The sequence below is a fragment of the Stegodyphus dumicola genome, chromosome X1, assembly GCF_044657685.1.
Source record: "Stegodyphus dumicola isolate Sdum_Otavi_A_Nest chromosome X1, ASM4465768v1".
Taxonomy (NCBI): Eukaryota; Metazoa; Arthropoda; class Arachnida; order Araneae; family Eresidae; genus Stegodyphus; species Stegodyphus dumicola.
In genome coordinates this window covers 152938578-152963202 of record NC_140780.1, presented here as the reverse complement: position 1 = coordinate 152963202, position 24625 = coordinate 152938578, and the positions used below count along the sequence as shown (strand labels likewise).

Sequence of the window (24625 nt, the reverse complement as noted above, 5' to 3'; positions counted from 1 at the left end):
AACTCCAGAAACGGGAAAAAATTGCTATAATATTATCCCACTGTAAATTAACGCCACGCAGACACTTTTGTACTTAATTTAGCCAAAAAAAAATGTATTTATTATATACACGGCTTTTCATTTTTACAGTGGATCGCTCGCGCTCAAGGTTTCTTCAAAGGAAGTGGCAGAGATTTCTCTTTTGCCATGACATGAATTTAGCCTAGTGAAAATAATAATATTTCAGCGCGTTAATAAAAAATATTCACTTCATGTTGAAGGGCGAAATAATAGACTAAGCAAATGACCTACATTACTAGGTGTATGGATAATATGCACTTAAATATTTAACATCATTTAAAACTTCTATCATCAAAATTTTGTTCAGTGGGTAAAATGAAACCTGCGTAGACCAGTCGACAGTTTGCTAGGGAACAATATTAATATCGATTTTATATTCCTAATAGTCAGGACGAGTCGTACAGATGAGTGGAATTAAACGCTTCCCCCATCCCCCAAGGCTTTGCATTTTCGTTCTTGATAAAAATTGCATGCTAACGCACAAATAAGCTTCCCCCCCAAAAAAAAAATATACTCTCAAATACACTTTGGGGTATGTTCTGCTGCAGAGTTTCTCATGAATATACAAGGAAATTCATCCCTCCATAATCGTAGGGAAAACTCTTCCTAATATCCTAATTGAGGATGTGGCTGCTCCCACTCGCAGCCTGTTTGCCGAGTTCAGTAAGCAATAACATTATGGCTCGTGTCTTATGCCACCAGCTTTCTGAAATTAATTTGTGTGATTAAAAAAAAATTTGAAGCCAAATTATAATAAAACTAACATTGTAATGAACATTATTCGATTTTCTAACTTAACGTTGCTAATAAATTTAGGGATGTAATGAAAAATAAAACTTCACCTCTCTTAATTGTGGAAAAAGTATTTTTTGGCAACTAGTCCTTTTATTTTATTTATATGTTACTGAAATAGACGAACATTTTTTAAATGTGTAAAGAAATTAATAGCAAGCTTAATATGAGAACAAGCGATCCAGATAACTGGAGGTTTGCCTATCTGAAATTATGCTTGGAATTAAGTCCCAGTATTTCCATCATTAGAGATCAAAACATTCATTCAGCTATCAGGAACGCTATTAATAGGAAAAGAAGCGTTCTTTCTTTTGAATCTTGATTTTAAAAAATGGAGTATATAATACGAATCTGATGATTTGTAAAGCTTATAATTTTTTACAATTGCGCAGTGCAGAACAAAAATCACATTGTTATATTAACCACATAATGTTATATTCTTAATGTTTGAGTACAATTCAGAAATCGCTGCAAGTAACTGCAGCTTACACAAGATGGAATATTTATAGTTTCTGTTTTGCTCAGATGTACAATATACAAATTTATGGGCTTATCTGGCGCAGTTTTATGGCCTATTTACTGTAAAGCATTAACTAAGTGAAAATAACACGCCGAATAACGATTACTGGAGATGCTCAGGCAACAATTATCAGCGCAGTTTGCAAGACTAGTTTAAATACAGAACGTACTTCTTCAGATGCAGAAGTGCAAATGACGAAAGAGATGCCTGTGCTCAGATGATAACAATGAGAAGAAGGAAGTCAAGATACCGGTGCCATCTGTCGATGAGAAAAGAAAACAGCTGTGGAATAATTTCTTAAAAGCTGAGGGTAAAGACGTATAGGAATTGGGATAGTTAACCAGAAGTGAAAGAATTTTATGAATGTAAAACGGCTCTAGAAAATCCACTCCGCCAATGGAAGATGCTTCTTGAATAATTTTGACTACATAAAAATGGAAAATGTGACTTTCTAAGCAACTGTGTGGGCAATAGAGGAATTTTTTTTGTTTCTTTTTTTTTCTAACATATATCTCATGTTCCTTACCGAGAACTTTTAAGCTCTCTTAGTTTGACCAATGTAAATTAAACCCTAGCAAGTGATCAAGGAATCCTGTCCAGTGTAGTTTAATTTACATTAATTAAACTAACATAAGCTTAATTTCACTCTATGAAACATAAGGCATACCCTAGGAAAAAAGAAACACATAAATTCACTATTGCCCAACATTGTTGGTCCCAAAATCACATTTTTCATTTTTCGTCAGCCAAAATTATTTAAAAACGATTTTCCATTTGCGAATGGAATTTTCTAGAGGCCTCTCGCATTCATAAAACATCTTTCAGTTTTAGTTAACGATCTCATTTGCAATCAGTCGTTGCACTTCATATTTTAAGAAAATTATTTCACAGTTATTTTCATTTTTCATTGATACATGGCGCTAGTAGCTTGACTTTCTTCCTCTCACTGTTATCCCTGAGTGCAGGCTTTTCTTTCGTCACTTGCGCTTCCGCAACTAACGAAGAAGGTTCTATATTTAAACCTTCAAAACTAGTCTTGCAAGTTTATGAATATTACGCGGATTTTTGTTGCCTTAGCACCACCAATAATCAGTAACTATATATTCACAATAATAGAGTTACAAGTGCTCTCGCATTCAGCTATTATCCAAAGAACATAATAATATGATAATATTTAAAAATTCGATTTCGAATATTTCCGATGATATGCAATCAAATTTTCTAAAAGCCATTCCTTGATTCCATTAATAATGAAGTAATTCATTATTAAAACTCAGGAGTGCTATTTGCACCCACGGATATCTATGATACGAATTACATACAGTTGTTCATAAAGCAGCTTTGAGGCTTCATTAAACGATATGCTCGCTCACAAGACTGCGAGACAGACAAAGGTTTAGTGCCTCACACTCTTGCTGTACAACGACCTAGTGTCCGATTTTAGAAGAAAGACCCAACGAAAACTAAAATAGAAGTTTAAAATTTTCTTCTTGCTTCTAATTCCTTAAATAGAAAATTTAAATAGAAATATTTCTTCTTAAATAGAAAATTTTAAAAAATACATAAAAGTTTGCATATTTGAAGCACTACAGAACTATTTAAAGGCCTTCTGAAAGGAAAAGCCGGGGTATATGCTCCATTTACTTCTTTGTATAAATCATTCGCTGTTGTCAGACTGGTTAAAACAGCATGTACGGGAACGAAAGGCATAGACAGATAACACATTCGGGAGTGTATTTAGTGAGAAAGAGATTTTAATGAACTTCCACTAAACTTTTACCATGACAAATCATTGCGCAACGAATTTTATCATCAAAAGTCTTTCTAGAGGAGTAATTTCGAACACTGAGCCAAGTTAGTCTGAAAGACCATTCATTTCCCATCTCATCTTTATATCTCCTGAGGCCGTAGAATTACACTCTGACATGCTCGGCCTTGGGGTCAGGAAATATATAAACACGGCTCCTACTATCCAAAAAGGCACTCTATACGGCTTACTCTGCTTGGTAGCCTAGTGCAAACCTTAGGTCAGAGTCCACTCGCTTCCAACTGTGGTGTCCCAGAGGGTAGCAGCGTCAGCCATCCGATTACAGGTAGAAGTCGGCGGCTCATCCAAATTTAATCATTGGTCATATACTCGTAGTATGGTTACGTCGCAATGGTAGTGAGACTAACAGTTTTTGAAAGGTTTAAACATGGTTCATGGCCTGAAGCCTCGGTAGCGCAGGAGGCAGCGCGTCAGTCTCATGGTTCACGCCCTTCGTATCCTCCGGAGTGATGACCCTGGGAGGCCGGTGTAGCGATGTGGTGTTACCCTGTTGGCTTGAGGAGTTCCGGGGCGCAAGTGGGACGTCGCACGTGTCATGCATTTGCATGAGATCCGACTCATCATATCCCATTTATCTGTGTTCTCATAGAGAAGCTTTTAATGCGAGCCCACCTCTTGTATGGAAAGAAAGGCACAAGCAGGAACAGTACAATATGATGGCGGAGCGCATATAACAATTACTTACTCCTCATGTTTAAAAATAAGGATTGGACTTGAATGAATTATTGAATTACTATAAAGCTGTCGAGGTTTAGTAGCCAGACAGAAGGGGTGCTTTCGTGGAGAACATCCTAAGGAAAATTGATTCATAGTCTCATTACACATGGGAACAGGGTGACCAGATTATGCAGTCAGTCCGCTCAGCTGGCGAGAAACAAAACCGAGACAAATTAACAGTATTTCATGGCTTTGGCTATTCTATATGACTTTATGATGAATTGATATAATGAGATTTAAAAAAATACTTGTTTGAAATCAATGTAACACAGATCCAATAAAAAATTTATAATCTTGTATAGATTAGGGTACTCTGGTTCATTATATAAAATGCCTGATATGTTTAGAAGAATAGTTTTTATATAAATCTGTCACTATCAAAATAAGGCAAAACAAAAAGCCGCATACGCGCGACAAAGCCAGCAGTCTAAAACCCTCAAAAATTTCCTTTCGGACAAAAAATAACAGGTTAATTACGACTCTTGTGTGATTTTTCTTTCTTTAATTTTAATTACTTTGGCTCTTAGAGCTTAGATATTTCCTAATAAAGCAACTTTAATTCCAGGAAAGATGACAGCAGCTTAAATCAGACATTCGTAAGACATCATGAATGTTATTCATTGAGCCTCTGCCACCAAAGCGGATTAAGTGGGTATCGAAGCCCTGCGATCAATGATGGACGCAGAAAACAACTTATTAAGCAAAAATAATTGGAGTTTTTAACCAAGCAATTACTTTCATGTATTCATATGCTTTGCTGCTAGTAAATAAAGTGAAATATTTTGGTTGAGTCTGAGAAGAATTTCTACGATAAACAAGAAATATTTCTTTGTTGACAGATTATTTTACTTTATAATAAACGTAAGAAAGTGTCGGAAATAAATGACTGGGCACGATGCCAAAAACATGAATCTTCGAAATCTTTGTTTATTTGAGAAAAACGAGTTTAATGGCTTTACATTAGAAGAGTGTCAAGCTTTGTAAGTAAAGGAAGGGAGAAGAAAAGAAGAATGACCATTGGCATATAGGAATCAACAATGAAAAAACTATCTCTCTTTAAGTTAACCAGACATTTTTTTTTATCAACAATTAAAAAAACTAACCCAATAAACTAACTCCTGTTATGCCAGCATATAGGAATAAACAATGAGAAAACTAACTCTCTATAAGTTAGCCAGACATTTTTTTAATCATCAATTACAAAAACTAACCAAATAAACTAACGCATGTTATGCCAAGAAATACTTAAAAAATTTGCATGCATTTTTATTCAATAAGAATTACACGCATTAGAGGTTTTTTAGAAGCATTGTTACGTGTTAGTGTTGTTTGCATATTTTGAAACAACGTGTTAAGTTTCTGCTAGGAAAACACTGTAAAACAATAGTAACAAAACTCGCAATCTAAGTGGTTATAATTCTACATTTTACTGTAATGAAACGAGCTATAACGGAACTAAAGCTGCTAGAAATGCATTCTGTTATCTCAGTCATAAGACGGAACTGACAGGAAACGTCGTGTAGCGAAAAGGCGATGGATGTTATTGCTTTCATGAATACATTGTATAAAACATGATGGAGTTTGTTATTAAAAGACACCGCATGTCAACCAGTTAAACACAAATGCATACTCAGATAATATTTTTTAATTTGAAAGCACATGGTCATTAATCATTAGCTAATTGAACAGAAAATTGGAAGGTATTGAAACACGTGTTGCGCATACCAACAACGTCTTACCAGGAAACTGCAGAAAAATTAAATTTGAATATGACCTGGAATATCGTTAATTTGTAGGCGGAGGGGGTGATTTAATTCACCATAGCTAGCGGAAATTATCAGAACTAGAGGAGGTAATTTAATGAGCTGTGCAACAGGAAACGAAGGAAAAGAAGTCAAGTTCTAAGGAGATAGGAAATCAGTATTCTGTTTGGTGTTTGAGAAGTTTAATGCAATATAAACTCTGTTGTACTGATGAAATTGGTTAGACAACTAAATATACTATTTTGCTTTTGACATTTATTCTATTATTCTATTTTTGTTTCTAATATTAACTTTTATTTTTATTTGCAATATTTACGGCTCGTCTGCATTTGAGATGCTCCATTTGCAATAATTTTGCTCGATTATTTGTTGACAGCGTATTTTTTAATGTTTTATTTTTCTCTTTTTTTTTTTTTCTTTTTTTTTTTCTTTTTTTTTTTTTTTTTTGGGGTCATGCGACTACTTCAACTATTTAAGGGGTTATTCTAACGTATTTAATTGCATGATATGCTAATTCACTCAGTTTTTAGTATTTTAACAAAGTTTCCTCCCCCCCCCAAATATTGAGAAACTTAAAAATATTGAGAGACCTTTTTCTTTTATTTATTTAATATATGTGTTTTAAAAGTGTCCATTCATAGGTTAACGACAATTTTCCATTTATCCTTGCAGATAAGCTAAGTTTGGTTGCTCGTTAGAATTCATTGTGTTAGGGGACTTCTGTACTGTTCTGCGTAGGTACGTATATGCGTTTAAGTGTAGAAGATGACCATAGAGAAGAACTTAAAAGAATATTAATTTTTTTGTAAAATGCGCTTTTATTTAAAATTTAAAATAATTAATGAACGAAAAGGAGAAATACAATTTATTGCATAGTTTTGATAGGAACAAGAGGTGAAATAATTATTTTTACAAAATTCATCTACAGTTTCACATCCCGGATAATAAAAGTATGAGACATCCTTAATAAATTTATAAAAATTATAGTTTATGCTTTTTACGATGCATTTAAATTAATAAATTTTATAAATTAGTCATCCACGCTTTTATCATTCGAGATATAAAACTGTAGATGAATGCTGTAAAGAGAATTATTCAATATGTTTTTCCTTTTAAGCTATATGATAAATTATTTTTATCATTTCAGTTTATTAAATATTTTATGTGATGTGTGTGATTATGACAAACCTTCAAAGGCTATCTGCCTAAGGCTAGGGATGCCTTTGTGGAGGACTTTCTAAGGGAAACTGCCTCGTATACACGTTACACATGGGGAAAAACACGAAAACGCCCATGCTGCCAGCCCGTTCGTAGGATTCAAACCTCAGAACGAACTACCAGTGTTCAGCGACATTACCGCTCGGCCGCTGGTGGGCGCTAAGTATTTTATGAGTTTTAGATAAAAGTTTATTTTATAAAAACTTTTTCAATGTTATTTATTTATCTATTTATTTATTTTTATCTTTATAGTCCCAATGACACGCTATCAATCAAATTATTCAACTGTAAAATATTTTTTTTTCTATCATTTCTAATCACTCTTTTATTTCGAACAATTCTGTTATGTCAAAGGTCTAAAAACGTACAGCGATTTTGCAAAAAGCTCAGCAATTATTTAAAAAATTTCATATAACTTTCATTCAAACGACTTATTCTTTGCTCTATCTCATGCTACAAACAGTAATATCCTGAGGATTTTAGTTTGTTCATTAGACGAAGATTTGTGCAAAAATCGTTTCGACATTATATTTTCAAGATATTTAAATCAAATTTTGAAAGCAATCGCTTCACCATAATGTATTGTCATCTACAAATAGTATGTGTGCGAAATTTGAGCTCGATACCTTATCAAGAAGTAGTTTAAAATTTGATGACAAGCTTTTGACAATACCAACAAACACCATGTGTGAACTAAATGAAAGTTTATGAAAAAGGATAATATCAGCAATAATCAAATCCAGATCGAGAATCCACACCATGATTCGTTTTCAAACATCAATATAAAATTACGACGATGCGTAAATTAATGTCTGAGTCTATGATGAAAAAGCTTTAAGCCCCTCAAACAATCATTGATTGTAGAATTACTGAGATTAGCAATTTTGAAAGCATGATTTTTTTCGCATTTAAAAAATCTATAGAGAAGTTTTTTTGGGGGAAGAGAGAAGATAAAATCTGCAAAAATTTAAAAAAAAAAAAAAAAATATGAAAAGGAAAAAAAAATCTGCAATCACTTTCTGTGTAAATTTTGCTTCTCTGAAAATGCAAAAGGTTCAACGCTATTAAGACAAATACTCTTTCAGGGAACCAAATGGCTTAACGTCCTTGAGGCTTTATAGTCGAATAATAATGATTTTCTGTCTTCAAAAATGGACTCATTGGAACTATTTATTCACGCTTATTGCCTATGAAAAGTGTGATATTTTAATTTTATTTTCCCTTCAGAGCATACCTCCATCTTATTCCCACAACTGCTCTTCTAAAATGAGTGAATTCACATGTTCAAGTAATTTTCGAGATTCTTATTGTCTTAAACAGCGATAAAAAGCGGAAAAAATCTATGGTGGTATTTAGAAAAATGATCATAAATCGTTTTGAATTCTCTATAAAGACTAAAAGTGATTTTTAAATTTTGATACTTCACCTAGTGTAGCTAGTGATAAAAATTTAAAATCTCCATCACAAACATAAGAAACTGGAACTTATATAGTGTTTAGACCAGCAATGACCCAATGGCCATCCATGAAGTCCCTTATCGTGTCCTGCAATAGTATAATTAAAATTTGTTATCGTTGTCAGTACTGTCATGATTCACTATGGAGCTTTAATTTCGAGTATATTTTCATATTTTTCCACCTAATTCAGGACTTAAAAATGGTAAAAATATCATACAAAATTGGCTTAGATAAACTTGCTGGTTTCGTTGAATGCCCACAATATTTTCATTAACTAGTATTATATAAGAACATTAAGGCATACCTATTTAACCTAAAAATGTGTTCAAAATGGAAGACTGAATTTCTTTGTGTGTGAACTGCATATGATCTTGGTTTTTTCTATCGACAAAACTTTTAGGGCCCATTTTATATATATCTTTCTTCAAATTACATTATTTAAAATAATTAATTTTATTTATTATTAATTTTACTTAAATTTTAATGAAACTACTTTTATTTATTATTAATTTTACTTATATTAACTTATATTTTCTTGAAACAACTTATATTTATTATTTCAGGGCTTATTTCTAAATACAATGAGTTACCTACCACTGGGTTATCAAAAGCTTATCAATTATCTATCATTCTTAATCGACAGTTTTTGTTATCGTCCGTCAGTCATTGAAACAGTGCGATGGACAGAATGAATCCACCGAGGGAAAAATAATTTTTATTTAAAATAGGATATATCGTAAAATAAAAAATGATTTTTTTTCCTTATCTAGAAGCAAAGGTTAAACTGTTATTTTAAAGAAAACAGTATTGCTGTGGAAGGACAACGTTACCGAAGGCTTTGAAGTATTAAATGATAACGAACTTGTGCAACATGAAGTGACCAGGTGCGGTTACTTCTGTGAAGTTGTAGCCACTAATGAATCACCATATGGAATTGAAATCATGCATTGGTTGATTAAGTGCAAAAAAAGCAGACGCTATAGAACTTAGTTATTTCTTCTTCGTAAGATAATATAAGAGTGAAATATGCTATGAGAATATTAACCCGAAGAAAAAAGGAAAAATTCTTTAAAATCGTAAGTACAGTATTGCACTGCATGCATAGTGTTTTCATCCTGCCCCCCCCCCAGGTTCAGCAGGAAAAATGCAATTTATAACGTGATAGGATATTTAACGTAGGCATACATATGCACCTGTTTAATGATATATTCGAAAACTGTATATACTTTAACAGCGTACCGTTATTTTAATTGCGAAATACTTGAAATAATAAAGAATTTTCTAAAAGTAATAAAGAATTGTTATGTAGGAATGTGTACTTCAATTTTACATAGATTTTGGCTACAGGAATAAGTATAGCATTACATTTAATTTTAAATTACGTTAAAAATTATAGTTTCTCAGGAAAATAAAAAATAATTAGTATTTGTTACGTTGTAACTAAAGATAATATTGATTATTAAATTATTTGAAATATTATATTTTAACTGTATATCCCACAGTATGTAAGTTAAAGAGCAAAAATGTGACTAATTTTCAATGCTAATCTTGATTTTTATGCGTACTGTACTAAAAATGGATTCTACACTTAATGACAGCCATTGGTATTGACGATGGTGAAAGGAATTTCTGTTATCCGTCACGATGACGCTCCCGAAACTGGCCGGTAATCGAAGTTTCTCTACCTGGTTTAAGCAAAACATATTGTGGCGTCCATGGCGCCAACATACCCTGCTAACGTACAGATGTTGTGATTTACACTATACACCGTACTCTCGATTTTCCGGGCCAGTGCCGGGAAAGCAGTTCACAGAAAATTGAAAGACACGGGGAATCCAAACTATCACTTTTCCTACATACTGTATGTGTTTATTTCTTAAAACAATCAGCAATTTTACTTTCTTTTTGAGAACGTTTATTATTTGCCAAATTTCACTGCGCATTTTTTGAAGTGCTAGTTGATCACTGTGTTCCAGTCCCATTTGGTTGAAAAACTGCAGTAGAGTTTCCACAGAAGTTGTAACTGTCTCAGGGCTAATGAAACTGTAAGCATCTTCTTGGCTTGCATTTTCAGTATCACTCTGCCTCTTCTGTTCTTGTAACATCTGAAAGGATATTAGCATCACTCGAGCATTGAAAGTCCTGCTCACTCGAATAGCTTTTATTGAACCATTCCTTGATATTTTCCCGATCGGCATTTTTGAAGAATTTTACATTTTCAATTTCCCCTTCCCTACAACTTCAGTTAGTGCCTCAACATCTTCACAATTAAATAAATCTCCGATCTACGGGATTTCATTTTTTATTTCTAAAATTTTAAATCAATTTTTGAAAGAATAAGACGAAAATATACACGAAAATACGCACGAAATAAAAAAAATCACCAAAACAACACCTTTGATTATTCACATGCCAAATGAACTACGGGATAATCATTGAAACTAAATCTAAAGACGCATTTCAGTGGTTTTTAGAGCATACTCGGACTTGCGCATGCGCGTGTTTGTTTTACACACTTTCGCGGATACCCTTGATTATGCGCACGTAGTTACCGCAGCGCACGCATAACCGCCAACCGGATAATCCGCACCCGGATAATCGAGAGAATGCTGTATTTCAGTGGTTCTTAACTTTTGTTTGCCCTATGCACTTCTTTCGCCAATGCTAGACGATCATTCGCTACCTGTTCCTTTCCAGAACTTGAAAAATGCATATACATTTATTTAAATTCATCATTAAACAAGAAAAAGTATAAAAATGTTGATAAATACCAGAACTTGAATAAAAGTAGTTTTTTATATTCATCAACTAAATAGGTAAATAAAAAGCTGATCGCGTTTACCCCTGAAACTATGAAATTCTCCCAGAGGTATTCCCTCCTCCACTTGAGGACCCCTGCTATATATCTTAGATTTCTCAATCTTATCTATACCTTGCGTATGTACAGATATTGGTCACAATTAATTTAGATTATATATGTTTTTAAGTCTGAATAATTTTACACGTGACGCTCCTAAAAATAATAGTTTTCTGTTACTGAATATTTTGATACCAATTCAATTTTTTACTGGTATTCGTACTTTATGAGAGATGAATAATTACTTTATACAAAGCACAGTTGATTTCTTAATATTGCCACAGTTAAAAACTGTTGTTGCTTATTTCTTAAGTATAGCATCAATGTCAACGCGATCTTAATTTCCCTGAATACTAGTTGCACTTTCCTATGTTTCATTAAATACAGCGTTGACTTTTTTACTTGACTAGTATTTTAGTTGGCAGATTAATCTTTATTGTTATACACCATTTAAATTCGCTAAACGCGAATTAATACGCTCTTGCATTACTATTAAAAACGAAAATTATGCAACAACAAAATCAGCAATAAAAATGTACATTGCTAACAGTTCTGATTTATTTTGTCACGTTGACAAGGATGAATATGCCATGAGATAATACCGACTCCAATTACAAAAGGAAAGAGAAAACTAGGACAATGCCATCTTTATCAGTACAGTTCTATATCGAATGATATCTCTTTATCGCGTTCTTTATAAAGCGTGCTTACGAAATAACGCTTTAAATCTGTATTTTTTATTTTCATCCAGATGTTATCATCAGAAGCAAGGAAGCAGAGGAAAAAGAAATTTTCAAAATAGCACTGATATCGCCATCACGCATTTTAATTGCGTACATAAATTATGACATTAAAACAAAAAAGATCTTAATCGAGCTTTTCTTTGATTTTTACCTTATAAGGTACTTCTACCGCCTTCTTAGCATGCCTTTGTGGTGTAATGGTCAGCACACTCGGCGCGTATTCGAGAGATGCGTGGTTCTAATCCCGGCAAGGGCGTTGTTCATTTTCATTTGTTTCCTTTTTAAAAATAACCTAATGTCTCTATAACCTTTTCATTATTCGTAATTTATAAGATTTATGCTTAATAAATAAAGTATATGAGAAGATTTCAGGTACATCTCCACCATTTTAAAAATGCTACACAGTAGTTCTTCTGTTCTGCAGGTATTGATTTTCATTACATATTTAAAGCTTGATTTCTCTCTCTTTCTCTTATTCGTACATATGAAAGAAGAGATTATATCTATAAAAAATTATTGAACCTTCACCTATGCGTATTTTCGCTTATGGCTGGGCCTATCGTTGAAAGACAGCATGTACATGTTACAGCAATCCCTTGATATTGAGGCATTTTGCCAAACGGCCGCCCAACCGGTATAGTGGTTAGCGTCGCTGACTGCCCTGCCGAAGGGCCCGGGTTCGAATCCCGAAGAAAGCACGGGTGCTTGTAAACGTATAGTGTTCGTGCGGCATGGGGGCACTCTAAATATGCGGCGAGCCAAAAGTCCTTTCCAGAGGTTGTTGGTAGGAGAATAGGGGTGGGAGACCCTGAGATCCGTCCCTCAGGGTGCTCTCCATCAAAATTGGGGCCCGGAACTGAGCTAAATCTCACTATCACCTGTAAGGTGCTCAAGGCTGTAACATCGGCATCGGCAGACGTAAATTTGTTGCCAATGACAGGTTGTTGTAAACGACAGGCTGTTGCCAACGACAGGCTCCTTACCACGAGGATTTTTCGTGGGCTTGGGTTGACTATAGGTCAGACAAGTGAGCATTAGCAACAACAACAACAAACTGCAAACTGTTCTCATTTGGCGAGTATTTAATAATTTAGTAAATATTTTTTCTTTATTTTATTTCTTCTTTTTATTATTTATTGATTTTGAGTCACAAGGACCCTTGAATAATTGAAAATGCGGGCAAAGAATCAGATGATGTGGAAGGGCGATTGTACTTTTGTAGGATGTTTACATTTTATGTTAAAAGAAGAAAGCAAAATTTTATGTTACGTCAACTAGAAAATGAAAATTTAAAATTTTATGAAAATTTTAAATTTTATTTTCTAGTTTATTCTCATTTGAGCCTTTTTCTTAAAACAACGTGCCTCGTAAAATTTAACTATGATTAGTTATTTTAACTAGAACTATTCTTAATCCCATTAAATTGAAAAAAAAATGATGCAAAATTTGAAAATAATAATAAAAAAGTATTATATGTGAAATCTGACCACCCGCTTAATATGAGCTTACTACTATCTTTTTGATAAGGAGTAGATAAAAGTTATGATTACAGAATATGAAAACAAGTCTGATACACATATTTATTTCCAGAAATTTTGAGAGGTTTAATTCTACTGATATTTAGAAAAATCTTACATAAACCATGCATAAGTAAAGTAAAAAAATATTCCCCTGATGTTTGAGGAAATCTTAAATCATGCATAAGTAAAGTCTGAAAAATAATCTATTGATGTTGGGAGAAATTTTACTAGCATGAATAAGAAATTCCCTAATATATTTTACTGGTCAACTAAAAACTATCAGTTAAATAGACGACTTAAAAAAAGTTAAGCCCCTTTTCATTATTAGAATATATGGCTCAAAAATGGATATCATGTAAATAGTATGTCAAACAACTCACTAACTCACTTACTTGCGAACACACAGGCACATAAGAAATTTCTATAAATTATCAAGTGATTTTGAAATCGAATTCGGCATTAAGTGATATTATATTTGGCAGAAACCGGCATTACGTGTAAATTCTTGATTCAATTATGAAATTATCTCAAATGCAAATTAGAATTACTCAACTGTCATCAGTCGAATGGAAGATCATATTACGTCTGGTATAACGGGAAAACATATCGATGCAAGCCCCATTAACTAAGCGTGTTTACACTGAAAGCAATTGACATATACTACATCGAAGTTGAAGGAAACTAAATCGATTCTAACATTATTTCCATTAGAATGCATCCGAACGAACTCATTACGTGTAACAAAAATGTGTTCCTTTGAGTTCTAAAACAACAAAAATGTGTTCTAAAACAATCAAAAATGTTCCTTTTGTATTAATTATTACAATAGGGAACCTGGAATTTTCTTTTTTTTTTCAGTTTATGTTCTTTCGAACAATATCAGTGAATATCTGTCTAGAATAAAAGAAGCATAATGTCCAAAATTCAGTAATTTTATACACAATTATTTGAAAGAAGTACATGAAAGAAATATGATGCATAAAAGAAGTATGAAGAAAGAAGTGTTATGTAAACAACTGAGTTATTTTATACACGGTCCACCAGCGGCCGAGCGGTAAAGTCGCTGAACACTGGTAGTTCGGTCCGAGGTTCGAATCCCGCGAACGGGCTGGCTGCATGGGTGGGCGTTTTCGTGGTTTTCCCCATTTGTAACGTGTATACGAGCCAGTTCCCCTTAGAAAGTCCTCCACGAAAGCATCCCTCCCCTTAGGCAAATAGCCCTCGAGGCTTTGCCATAATCACACACACATATTTTATACACGATGTGTGCTACAACTAACATTGATTGATAGATAATTATTTATGACCAAATAACGCAACGTGAACAATATACCATTTGCTAAAGTAATTTATATGTATTATTTCAGTGTACTAAAAGTAAAAAAATCAAGTGTATACAGTCTTTTTACACACATGCAAACACACCATATTGACTCAATTATAAGACGATGCAATTCATTTTAACAGAAATTTCTGAAATCTATACCTGTCTAGTATGCTAGCCATATATTTAAAAAGTACAGCAAGATGAGTTACCGCTTATCCTTTAAATTTTACGTTAAAGGAAAGGGAATCCATTTTATTCCTTCTAGAACAAGTCCAGCATATCAAACGAATAAAGCTCATGAACTTATCTTAAATAGATAGTAGTCCTTACTACCCAGCTATAAAATATTTTGAAGCCATTATTATAGTGTATGATCAAAGAATTAAGAAGATAACTTGGAAAATATTACTTGTAAATTTTGGATAACATTAAACAGTACATCGGTGCGAGCTCCATTTTCAAGCCGCGTTTATAGTAACAAAAAAAAAAAAAAAAAAAAAAAAAAGATCAAAGCTGAAACAAATGGAATTGAATCTAAAATTACTCACAATTTCAACGCATTCAAATAGATTATGTACTAGAAAATACGTTTCTTCCGTGTTAATTATTAGAGTAAGGAATGTGAAATTCATTTCTATGAAAACAATATCCCCCTTTGTGAAAGAAGTATGTTAAAAATTCAACTTTATACGAAATTCGATTAGAATACGTTTAGTTGCCTTTACATTTTTGACTTCCATGAATGCTAATAGAGACAAACAGAAAGGATGATAAATTTTAAATCTCATGTTTCATTAGATATACATACCATAAACAAAGCTGACAACTTGATACTGAAATTATATGTGTTTGCAAATGTTCGTCAGTGTGATGGCAAAACCGCAAAAGAAGAAGATAAATTTTGATGTATAAAGTTTCCAATTTTCTTTTAATAGATGCCACCAATGTTTGCTGAATAATCATAATTTTTTGAAATAATTCTAAATTCTCATTTAAATTGCTAAAGTGAGTACGAATAACTGCCTTTACTATTTCCTTTTTACTATTTTCTTTATCATTTTTTAATTTTTTAAACTATTCATATAGGAAATACATTAATTTCTTTTTTAGCAAAATGCTCATACGTTCTGTTTACTGCTGTTGGATGTAATTGTCAGGGAATTGTAACTTGAGCTATGTAACTCGGATCTTTTATGTTCAGAATCAAAGCTTAATTTAAAATAAGTGTCAGATCTATGTGGAAGATTATCGAGAAAAGTATCAGCCAGCATCCTTTGAAGAATGATTTCTTTTGAAAGGAAAAGTTAGAACTTTAACCAACGACAAATTGCACTATTTCTTAAGAATGAATTAGTTTAAAATAAATTTGCTAAATATAATGAATAATTACTTCCAGTGTTTTTCCTTGTACGCGACACTTATGCAATTAGAATATTAAATAAAAGAGACATTTATATGTAAATTGCATATAAATAACAAAAATGTCTATATGTAAACAGAAGAATTAAATAACTGAAATGTAAGCTTTATGCATAACTACAATAAGGCAAGTCTCGAAATTTTTTTTCTCCCAAATGGGTCTAAAGTATGTTAATTAAGCAATTTTAAAATGACTATAACAATAGGATGGTAATATTGCAAAATGCTCTAAAAACAAGGAAACCAATAAAGTATTAAATATAAATTTAGTACTTTTTCTTGTATTAGTACAACGTGCTTTTTGCTGGGTTGACACTCTGGGCAAGAACCATACACTCTTAAACAAACATTTGGGGATTAAAAGCAAAAAATAAATGAAAAGAAAAAGAAAATCGAACCGTTATAACGCATTAAAATCTGTGGGGGGAAAAGGAATGAATTTATTTTTTACAGTCATGAAAGTGCAAGCTCACATTTTATTTTGAAGACTGGTAGTTTACATGCACACCTCCCCCCCAAAAAATCTATGAAATTTTGTGCCATTGTTTCCTCAAAAAGTACTAATTTTCATTTCGTTAACAAAGTGAAACAAAATTCATTAACAAATTGAAAGCATAAGCCAGTTCATTTTACATTTATCTTTCCTTCTCACTTATCTAAGTATTAATTTTTGAGTGAATAAGCTTCATTAGAAGTGACACTAAGAACTTATTTTGCGTTTTAGTTGCAGGTTTTGGTACAAGAGAGAATTCATTTGAAACGACTTATTGCTATTCTTTAAATACTGAACATTGAATGATGCGGTTAGCTAAAATGTAAAAAAGGCAATCAAGTCACTAACTAAAACATAAGGCAAATTAGTTCAAATATTTGCACTTGTTTAGTTTCCATAGAGTGTATAATTCAAGAATCGCTAATATTTCCCTTAAGTTCATAGCTTTAGAATTAAAAAATTTCGATCATTTGCAGGTTATAAGAACGTTTAATAAAACGAAACGAACGTTCTATTCTCAAAATTATTTTGCGTTATTATTTAAATATTTATCCCAGTAAGGCACCAAACTTTCAGTAACGTTCTTATAAAAGTGCTTAGGTTTAGCACCATCTGGAATCATCTCCAAACTATCGCCTTCACGTCATCGTGTGCCTCTCCAAATCATTCTTTAGCTTACCGGCGACTCTCCGTAACAGAAAGCCATTCTCTTTGTGCTATATTGTTGCAGACGACACAGCACATCGAAAGACATGTCTTAAATCAATTTGTGAAGGTCCCATAACAACACAGGACTGAAGAAAAGGTTAGCTCTGCAATTGGGCACACACTTGACGTGGGGTCACTCTTTTTTTTTTTACCATGAGGTCACTAGGGTCTGAGTGCACCCCCGATGTTTTACACACTTGACGTAAATTCATTTGTTTCGTAAAAATTGCATGATTAGTTTCTTCATTCAAGCAGATAGGGCCATAAATTTTCAAAACTGATGCACGTCAGTTTGCTGAATGAGCTTATTTATTTTTGCCACAATGGTATCTGCAGTGAGCTGTGGTGCACCCCATTCTGCCCAAATGTGCACCAAAACACCAAATCAATAAATGAGCTTTCCTGCACCACATTATGCCAAAGACTAATTGTCCTTGTCTAAAGTCTTGTACCACTACAAGAGACATGCAGTGTTCTTCATATATCCTTGTTCTCCGCCGATAGATTTCAGTACCGCCTACCCCTTCTTACTCAGTATCGCCTTCCTTTACCACTCGTTGTTCTTCTTGTCATATTTCCATGTCTACCTCTCAGCTCACCTTTAGTGCAATGATTGCTTTTGATTAGCTCATCCCCTTCTGTTTACGTCGCTACGTACAACTACCTACGATGATGTCCTTTTCATATGTGAGAGTTTTCTCTTCGGCGTATTAACTAATCGTTTGACACTTTGGAAATATTTCATGAAACGCCGGTTTCTCCTAGCAGCCTTCAGCTCATTTTTTATTGAATACGCATTATAGATTTCTAATATTACATTACTCTAATGTTATGAATAGCTAAGATTCTTTAAATTTTTCATGAAAAGTGAAATATAAAAGAAATACAAAACTATTTTGCTTGCATATTTCATAACTATAAGAAATTCTTATTCTACATTTTTGACTTACCAGTAACAAACGCCCACTGCTTTCCTGTACCCAAGTTTGAGATAAAAAGCGTTTATACTTTGTAGTTGTTTTTGGGCACTAAAATGACATGTAACATTCGCTTATTGATCGTCAGCAGCGATAACACGGCATCTCACAACTTGCATCTGATACAGTGATTTCAATTCTTAGAAATATGAGTAACATTAGCTAATCTTTATGCATGATTACAGAATTCCCAACAACTCCTCCACTTTGTTTTACTTCCTATAATATTCAACAACTAATTTTTATGCTACAATATCAGAATTTTAATGAACTAGTTTAATATTCCTCGTCGATGGGAAAATCGTCAATAGACAACCAAGCATTTCTGCAATGGATATCTTTGAAGATTCTTTCCTAGGTAGCAAAGGAATGTATCAAATATTCAACGATTCACAGAATGTTTCAAATTTCTTTGCATTTGATTTTTAACCTTAAAGATCTGAGTTTGTCAGGAATTTCAGGTTAAGAAAAATGATTCCTTTTTACCTTTGGAGTGTTTAGAAAACACAATGAAACAAATATCCAAGCTCTTAAGCAGTTTATTGTTCAAGAGGTAAGCCAATGCTCCAGGATAAAATGATGCATCTTATATCAGTTTAGTTAAAAATTCATCATACAAAAATGCTAAATGTTGGTTGAGCTTGAGTAAGCACTAGTTGCTTAATAGCGCTGAGTTTCGACCATTAATCTTAATTACGCAGGCCAAAGCATTACATTTTGTTTAATGAAAGCTATTCGTAAGTGTCGGAACCATTTTTCAAAATTTCATTTATGTGTGTTGGATTCAGTGGGGAATAATATATTTTACGGAATGTTTATGGACCCATTTCGTTCATGTGGAGCCATTAATTTCCTGAAATTTCTCTTCAAAACTGTAAAATGCCATTTTCATAAAGATAGTTGCAATATATCTGAAAAAAAGTGAGTATTTTTTTAAAGAAGTGTAAAGGCTCCATAATGACTAATAAAAGATATACAAATTAATTTCGGCCTTCCCGCGAAAAACAGGAAAAGTACAGGAATGATTAAATTACAGTTTTGACAGTTTCTATATTTTACTTTGAAAGTAAACAAGAATCTTTAAGCTTTAGATCTAAAAAGTACTTTTCCTACTTGTTAAAGCTGAGGGCAAAAGCGCAACTTTTTCATTGTTTTTTATGTATAAAATCATATTGTTGAGCTTTTGCCCATTACACACTTACCACAAATATGGCCTAACCTATGGTCATTTCACCATTTTATCACCGACTGCGCTGCCAAAATGCGTCGCATGGGTTGATCAATGTTGTATCTATGAGAAAAAGGACACAAACAACCATATTTTACCCGAAGTTAATATTACAGCTTAGATTTTGACCTGGCATCAGCTTAAATAACGGTCTCCCTGTTTGGAGCAGCAGACAAGAAATGATACTAGTTCAGAGGTCTTCCTTGGCAAGCCTTCAAGGTAAAGCCTTTACATCTAAGGCTAGAATATGCCAAAAAATGCTATAACATAGGTTTCAAAGTTTTTGGAACCTATCAAACAACCTGGAGAAGTTGCCGTTACTAGAAAATGGACTTTATTTTAATTATTTATTTCCACAAGTAAATCAGATTATATTAATTGGTAATTTATTTTTCTTTTTGGTTGCATGATGGAGATAATATTCGTTTGATCAACGTAACATTTTGAAATCCTTGGGAATAATTAAGAAAAATAATTCTTAACTTATATTAAAATCTGTAAGCAAATTCCATGACCACTAATCATTATTTTTCTCTTTCAAGTTTCTATTACTGAAAATCGGAAACATGTTTATTCTGTCAAAAAGATAACTAACCATACTACAACAACTTTTTAGGTTTTTGATAATTTTATTTATTCATGTGACCATATTTTTTTTTTTAGAACAAATTTTGGGGAGATTAAGTGTGCGAAATTTATTTCCAAGGAGAATAATACCCAAAAAGATAAAAAAATGAGAGGGTCGCTGTTCACATGTATTAAAATTACAGCATCATTGCTCTTTAAATGCGCCTTCCTTATAAAATTTGAGAAGAAATTGCTAAAGTAAAATGTAATTAGATTTTTAATGAACGTGCAATCCAGTAACGCAAAAAAATGAAAGATTTCTTCTGCAATCTGGTTAACATAAGGAAATCTTGATTCATTTTCTTGTTCTGTAGCGAATTAGGATTTAAAATAATGGTGAAAATAGTATTAAAAAATTTGTTGTTTATATCTCGAGTCAAAAAATCCAATACCGATATCCTTCATTGTTTAAATTAAATTCACCTCTGCGTTCTGTGATCCATTTTGCAGATGAGAGTGCAGTTCATGGTCCGGACCGTTGCAGCCACTTCCCACTCTATTCAGTCTGCATATAGTAAATATAATTTGAGAGAAATATGAAATATGTATTACCTCTGTCAAAAGCGGTCTTGGAAGTTTACCGATGCATTAAGTTGATGTTTAACAAGACAAAAAGAAAACGTGAAACGACAGATATTTGTTCAGACCAAGAATGAAAACCCAGATTTCTTCATCATGGAAAATTTGCTTCGGGACTGAACTTTTGTTTTGATGATGTTTTTCTCCTCCGCTTTCTTTTGGTTTTATGCTTTCCAGTCTACCTACCGTTAGGTGGGTTCCTGATCAGGGATTTCCCTCTTTTTTGGTATAAATTCTTGTCTTAGACCACTGTTTTCTTGTTTCGTCACCTTCACGTTTGGGAAAGTATCTTAATAGAAATTAGAAAACATTTGAATATAACATGGAAAAAAGCTCATGAAACCAACATTTATTGTCTTGTTCTGACAAAATAATAAAAGTTCTTTTCAATTTTGGCAATCTTATTTACAGTTTCGGTCTTAAATGGTGATATCCTTTCAACCTAACGTCCACTAAATCATGATGTTTTCATTTACGTAATTTGGAATTTCTTGCATGAAAATGATGCATTTAATTAGTAAACGGAATAGAGAGCAAAGAATACGGATCTAACGGCGTAGCTTTAGTAGAAGCGCACCTTCTTTATAATCTTCGGTTATCTACTTAACAAAGACTAAAGAAGACAGCTTTTACAGGTTGATGCCATTCGGTCCAGACACCTCAGACTAAATTAGGACATACTCATTTTGGATATCAACAATACCTTGTTCGGAATTTTTTATGAGAAACTATAAATTTGATTAAACAATAGATGGAAGATGAAATTTTAAGCCATTGACGTCAAAAGGCATAAGTACTCTTCCCTCTCCATGTTTTGGCTATGGGCCAGATAAATATATCGTTCAGATAATCGATACTGGTTTTCCCTCTCAGCATCACATTTTCCCTTTTCCGTAAATGAACGGTGCTATTGGGAGCGCCGTCCGATCACTTCTTCGATTTATATAATACCATGATTCATAACTGTGATTACACCTCGCGAATTTGATAGTTAAATTTGCATAACTAGGAGGAAAAGACTGCTCTTCAGACTACAGCTGTTGCCCACATTAAAAAGAAAAGCGAGTTCGATAAATTTCTCGCATCAGTACAGATAATTTTCTGTAACGTTGTTTACGAGCAAAAAGAAGTACTGGTTTAAATCTCTTCGTCGTATTCCAATTGCGGAAGATCTCTAAAATGTAATATTCGTCAATAAGTTTGTGGTAGTGCAGTTAATTTCTCCATGAGGTTATCAGAGATTGGAAAAGATTACTTTTAATAAATTATTTTATAATTAAACTTGTAGAGACATTAGGTTAATTTCGAAGCACGAGAGATGAAAAATGAGCAACGCCTTCGCCGGGAATCGAACCGCAGACCTCTGAAATACACGCCTAGCATGCTGACCACTACACTACGAAGGCCTGCTAAGAAGGTGGGAGAAATACCTTATATACTCCCCCTTTTAAAGGGCGATTGGGTTCCATCGCCAAATCCTGGGTGTGGAGAATCATCATCCACCACCTTTTTAGTTCGGGTGCCACTGTAGAGACATTAGGTATTTTCTAAGCAAGAGAGATGAAAAATGAGCCACGCCTTCGCCGGGAATCGAACCATGGACATCTGAAATATGCGCCCAGCGCGCTGACCTAATGAACGCCTGCTAAGAAGGCGGGAGAAATACTCTATAAACTAAGATAAATATTTTCAGAACATACTTGTTTTGACTTTATAACTAAATAACATTTGCAGTTATTCAGAAATATTACTTTTTTCCCCAAATGCATTAAATAGTACCGTATATTTCCGAATATAAGCAGAACCCTATATAAGCCAAGAGTGTATTTTTTCTTCAAAAACTTACCCAAAATTCAAAACCCGTATATAAACCGAAATGAAGAAAATAGTTTTAAGTCTGGTAACTCTATCTGAAGCTAACTCATTTTTCTCATTCATTTGTTGTCTTGTGTACGATCTGTGGTATCTCTGTTAGTCTTATTTTTCAGCTTCATTCTATTTTTTTCCTGAAAGATGAGCGGGAAGAGAAATTCTAATACGGCAAATTTCAAACTACAGGTGATCGCGTCTGATGAAAATTCTGACAACAGTATGGTCTTTCTCCGTAAACGAAAAATCCGTTCAAGAGTGGAGAGAGCGTGCTGCTAATTTCTCCACATCAGATTTTTCGTTATGGCGACGAAGCAGCAAACCAGCATTATAAACAGTTTTGAAATTAAGAAAACTCATTTTCATAAAACGAATATCTGATTTAATTTAGAACTATCTTTTTTTCATTAATTTAAGAAATATAAACTAACGAAATAAAAAAAAAGTGTAGTATTTTGTGATTTATCGCATGCTCCTGGCTAACGGAAAAGGTATCTATATTTTTTTGTGAGATTAGCGGATCCGTATATGAGTCGACCCCGTAATTAGCTTTAGAAAAAGTAAAAAAAATCTCAGCTCATGCATGGAAATATACAGTAATTTATTTCGATTACATTTATTTGCAAGTACTGTTTCTGTCTTTTCGTTTCATTACTGGCAGCTAATACTTATTTTGTTCGATAATATTCGAACAGCAATATTACATAGTAATTAACAAAGAAAGATTCATGAATACAAAGGTACATACTTTATAAAGGATCTCTTACTTTTTCCTTTTAAATATTGTTTCACAGTTGTTTTCTTTTGAAAAAAAGAAGTAAATATGTCCTCTTTTGTCATTAGAAACACACTTATAGTTTATAAAATTTTTTAATCTTATGTTATGTGATGGCATGATATTTTACATTACATTAGCATGCATTTACCATCCTCGAAACAATACAAGTATTACCACAACGAGACACCTAAAATCTGTCGCCAATGCGGTCAGTTAGTTTTGAGAATGCTATCATTTGACGTGACACATGACCTACAAAAGACAATAAATAATGTTTCTAGTACCACGTATTATGTAACTTGGGGAAAGAATTACTTTTTAAACTTTTTATAATATTCCAATTAATATAATTCCTAGTATAATATTGGATACTTTATTGAAATTACGTAAAATGCAACCTTGCCTGCGTAGATTTTGAATAAATTTTGACTAATTTAAATTTTACATTAGCGCTTTTTTCAGTTATTTGGACATCTTAATTAAAGTATGCCAAAAAAAAAAAAATAAAAGTAATTTTTCAAATAAAGAGAATGTGAAATAAGAAAACACTAGCTTAAAATACTTTAACAACGTAAAATACACCTTGACATTAATTTAGCCAAAAATTGAACACTTCTTGATGTTGTAAGTATATTGTAAATATTCAGAGTACGAGTAACTACACAATTGTGCATTAAATGCTTCAGCGTCAGTCTGAATATGCATAAAATATTTCAAGTTCGTTAAAATAATTATGGCTTTACACTATTGATCAAATACTTTGGAAAATAGTTTGCTGTCGGTATATAAACGGTCTAACGCCTATATATACATATGTACGTATGCTAAGCAGTAATTATTGCTTTATTTCATTAATATATGTAGATAATTTATAAATAAATTTTGTAATTCATTAATAAACAATTTAGTAACGACACAAACAAAAGAACTTGAGAAAATCATATGATAAAGTAACCATCCTACGAAACAGAATATGAAATTTAGCATCTGGGGATTATACTTTATAAGGATTTTTAATGTTACAAAACAATCTTCAGGAGGTGTTATTCTCGTGCAAATGCCACCTCTAGAGCAGGAGCTTTGCCAAAGTTGGCAATCGACCTGATTCTTCGATTGTTTACAAGCCGGGCGTATGGAATTCAGAC

At 33.0% G+C, this 24625-nt stretch overlaps 1 protein-coding gene across 9 annotated transcripts in view; it reads right to left on the bottom strand.

Annotated features, from left to right (window-relative positions):
* Positions 1 to 24625, bottom strand: part of Pka-C1 (Protein kinase, cAMP-dependent, catalytic subunit 1) — a 581879-nt gene that overhangs the window by 100224 nt on the left and 457030 nt on the right. The window lies entirely within an intron of this gene.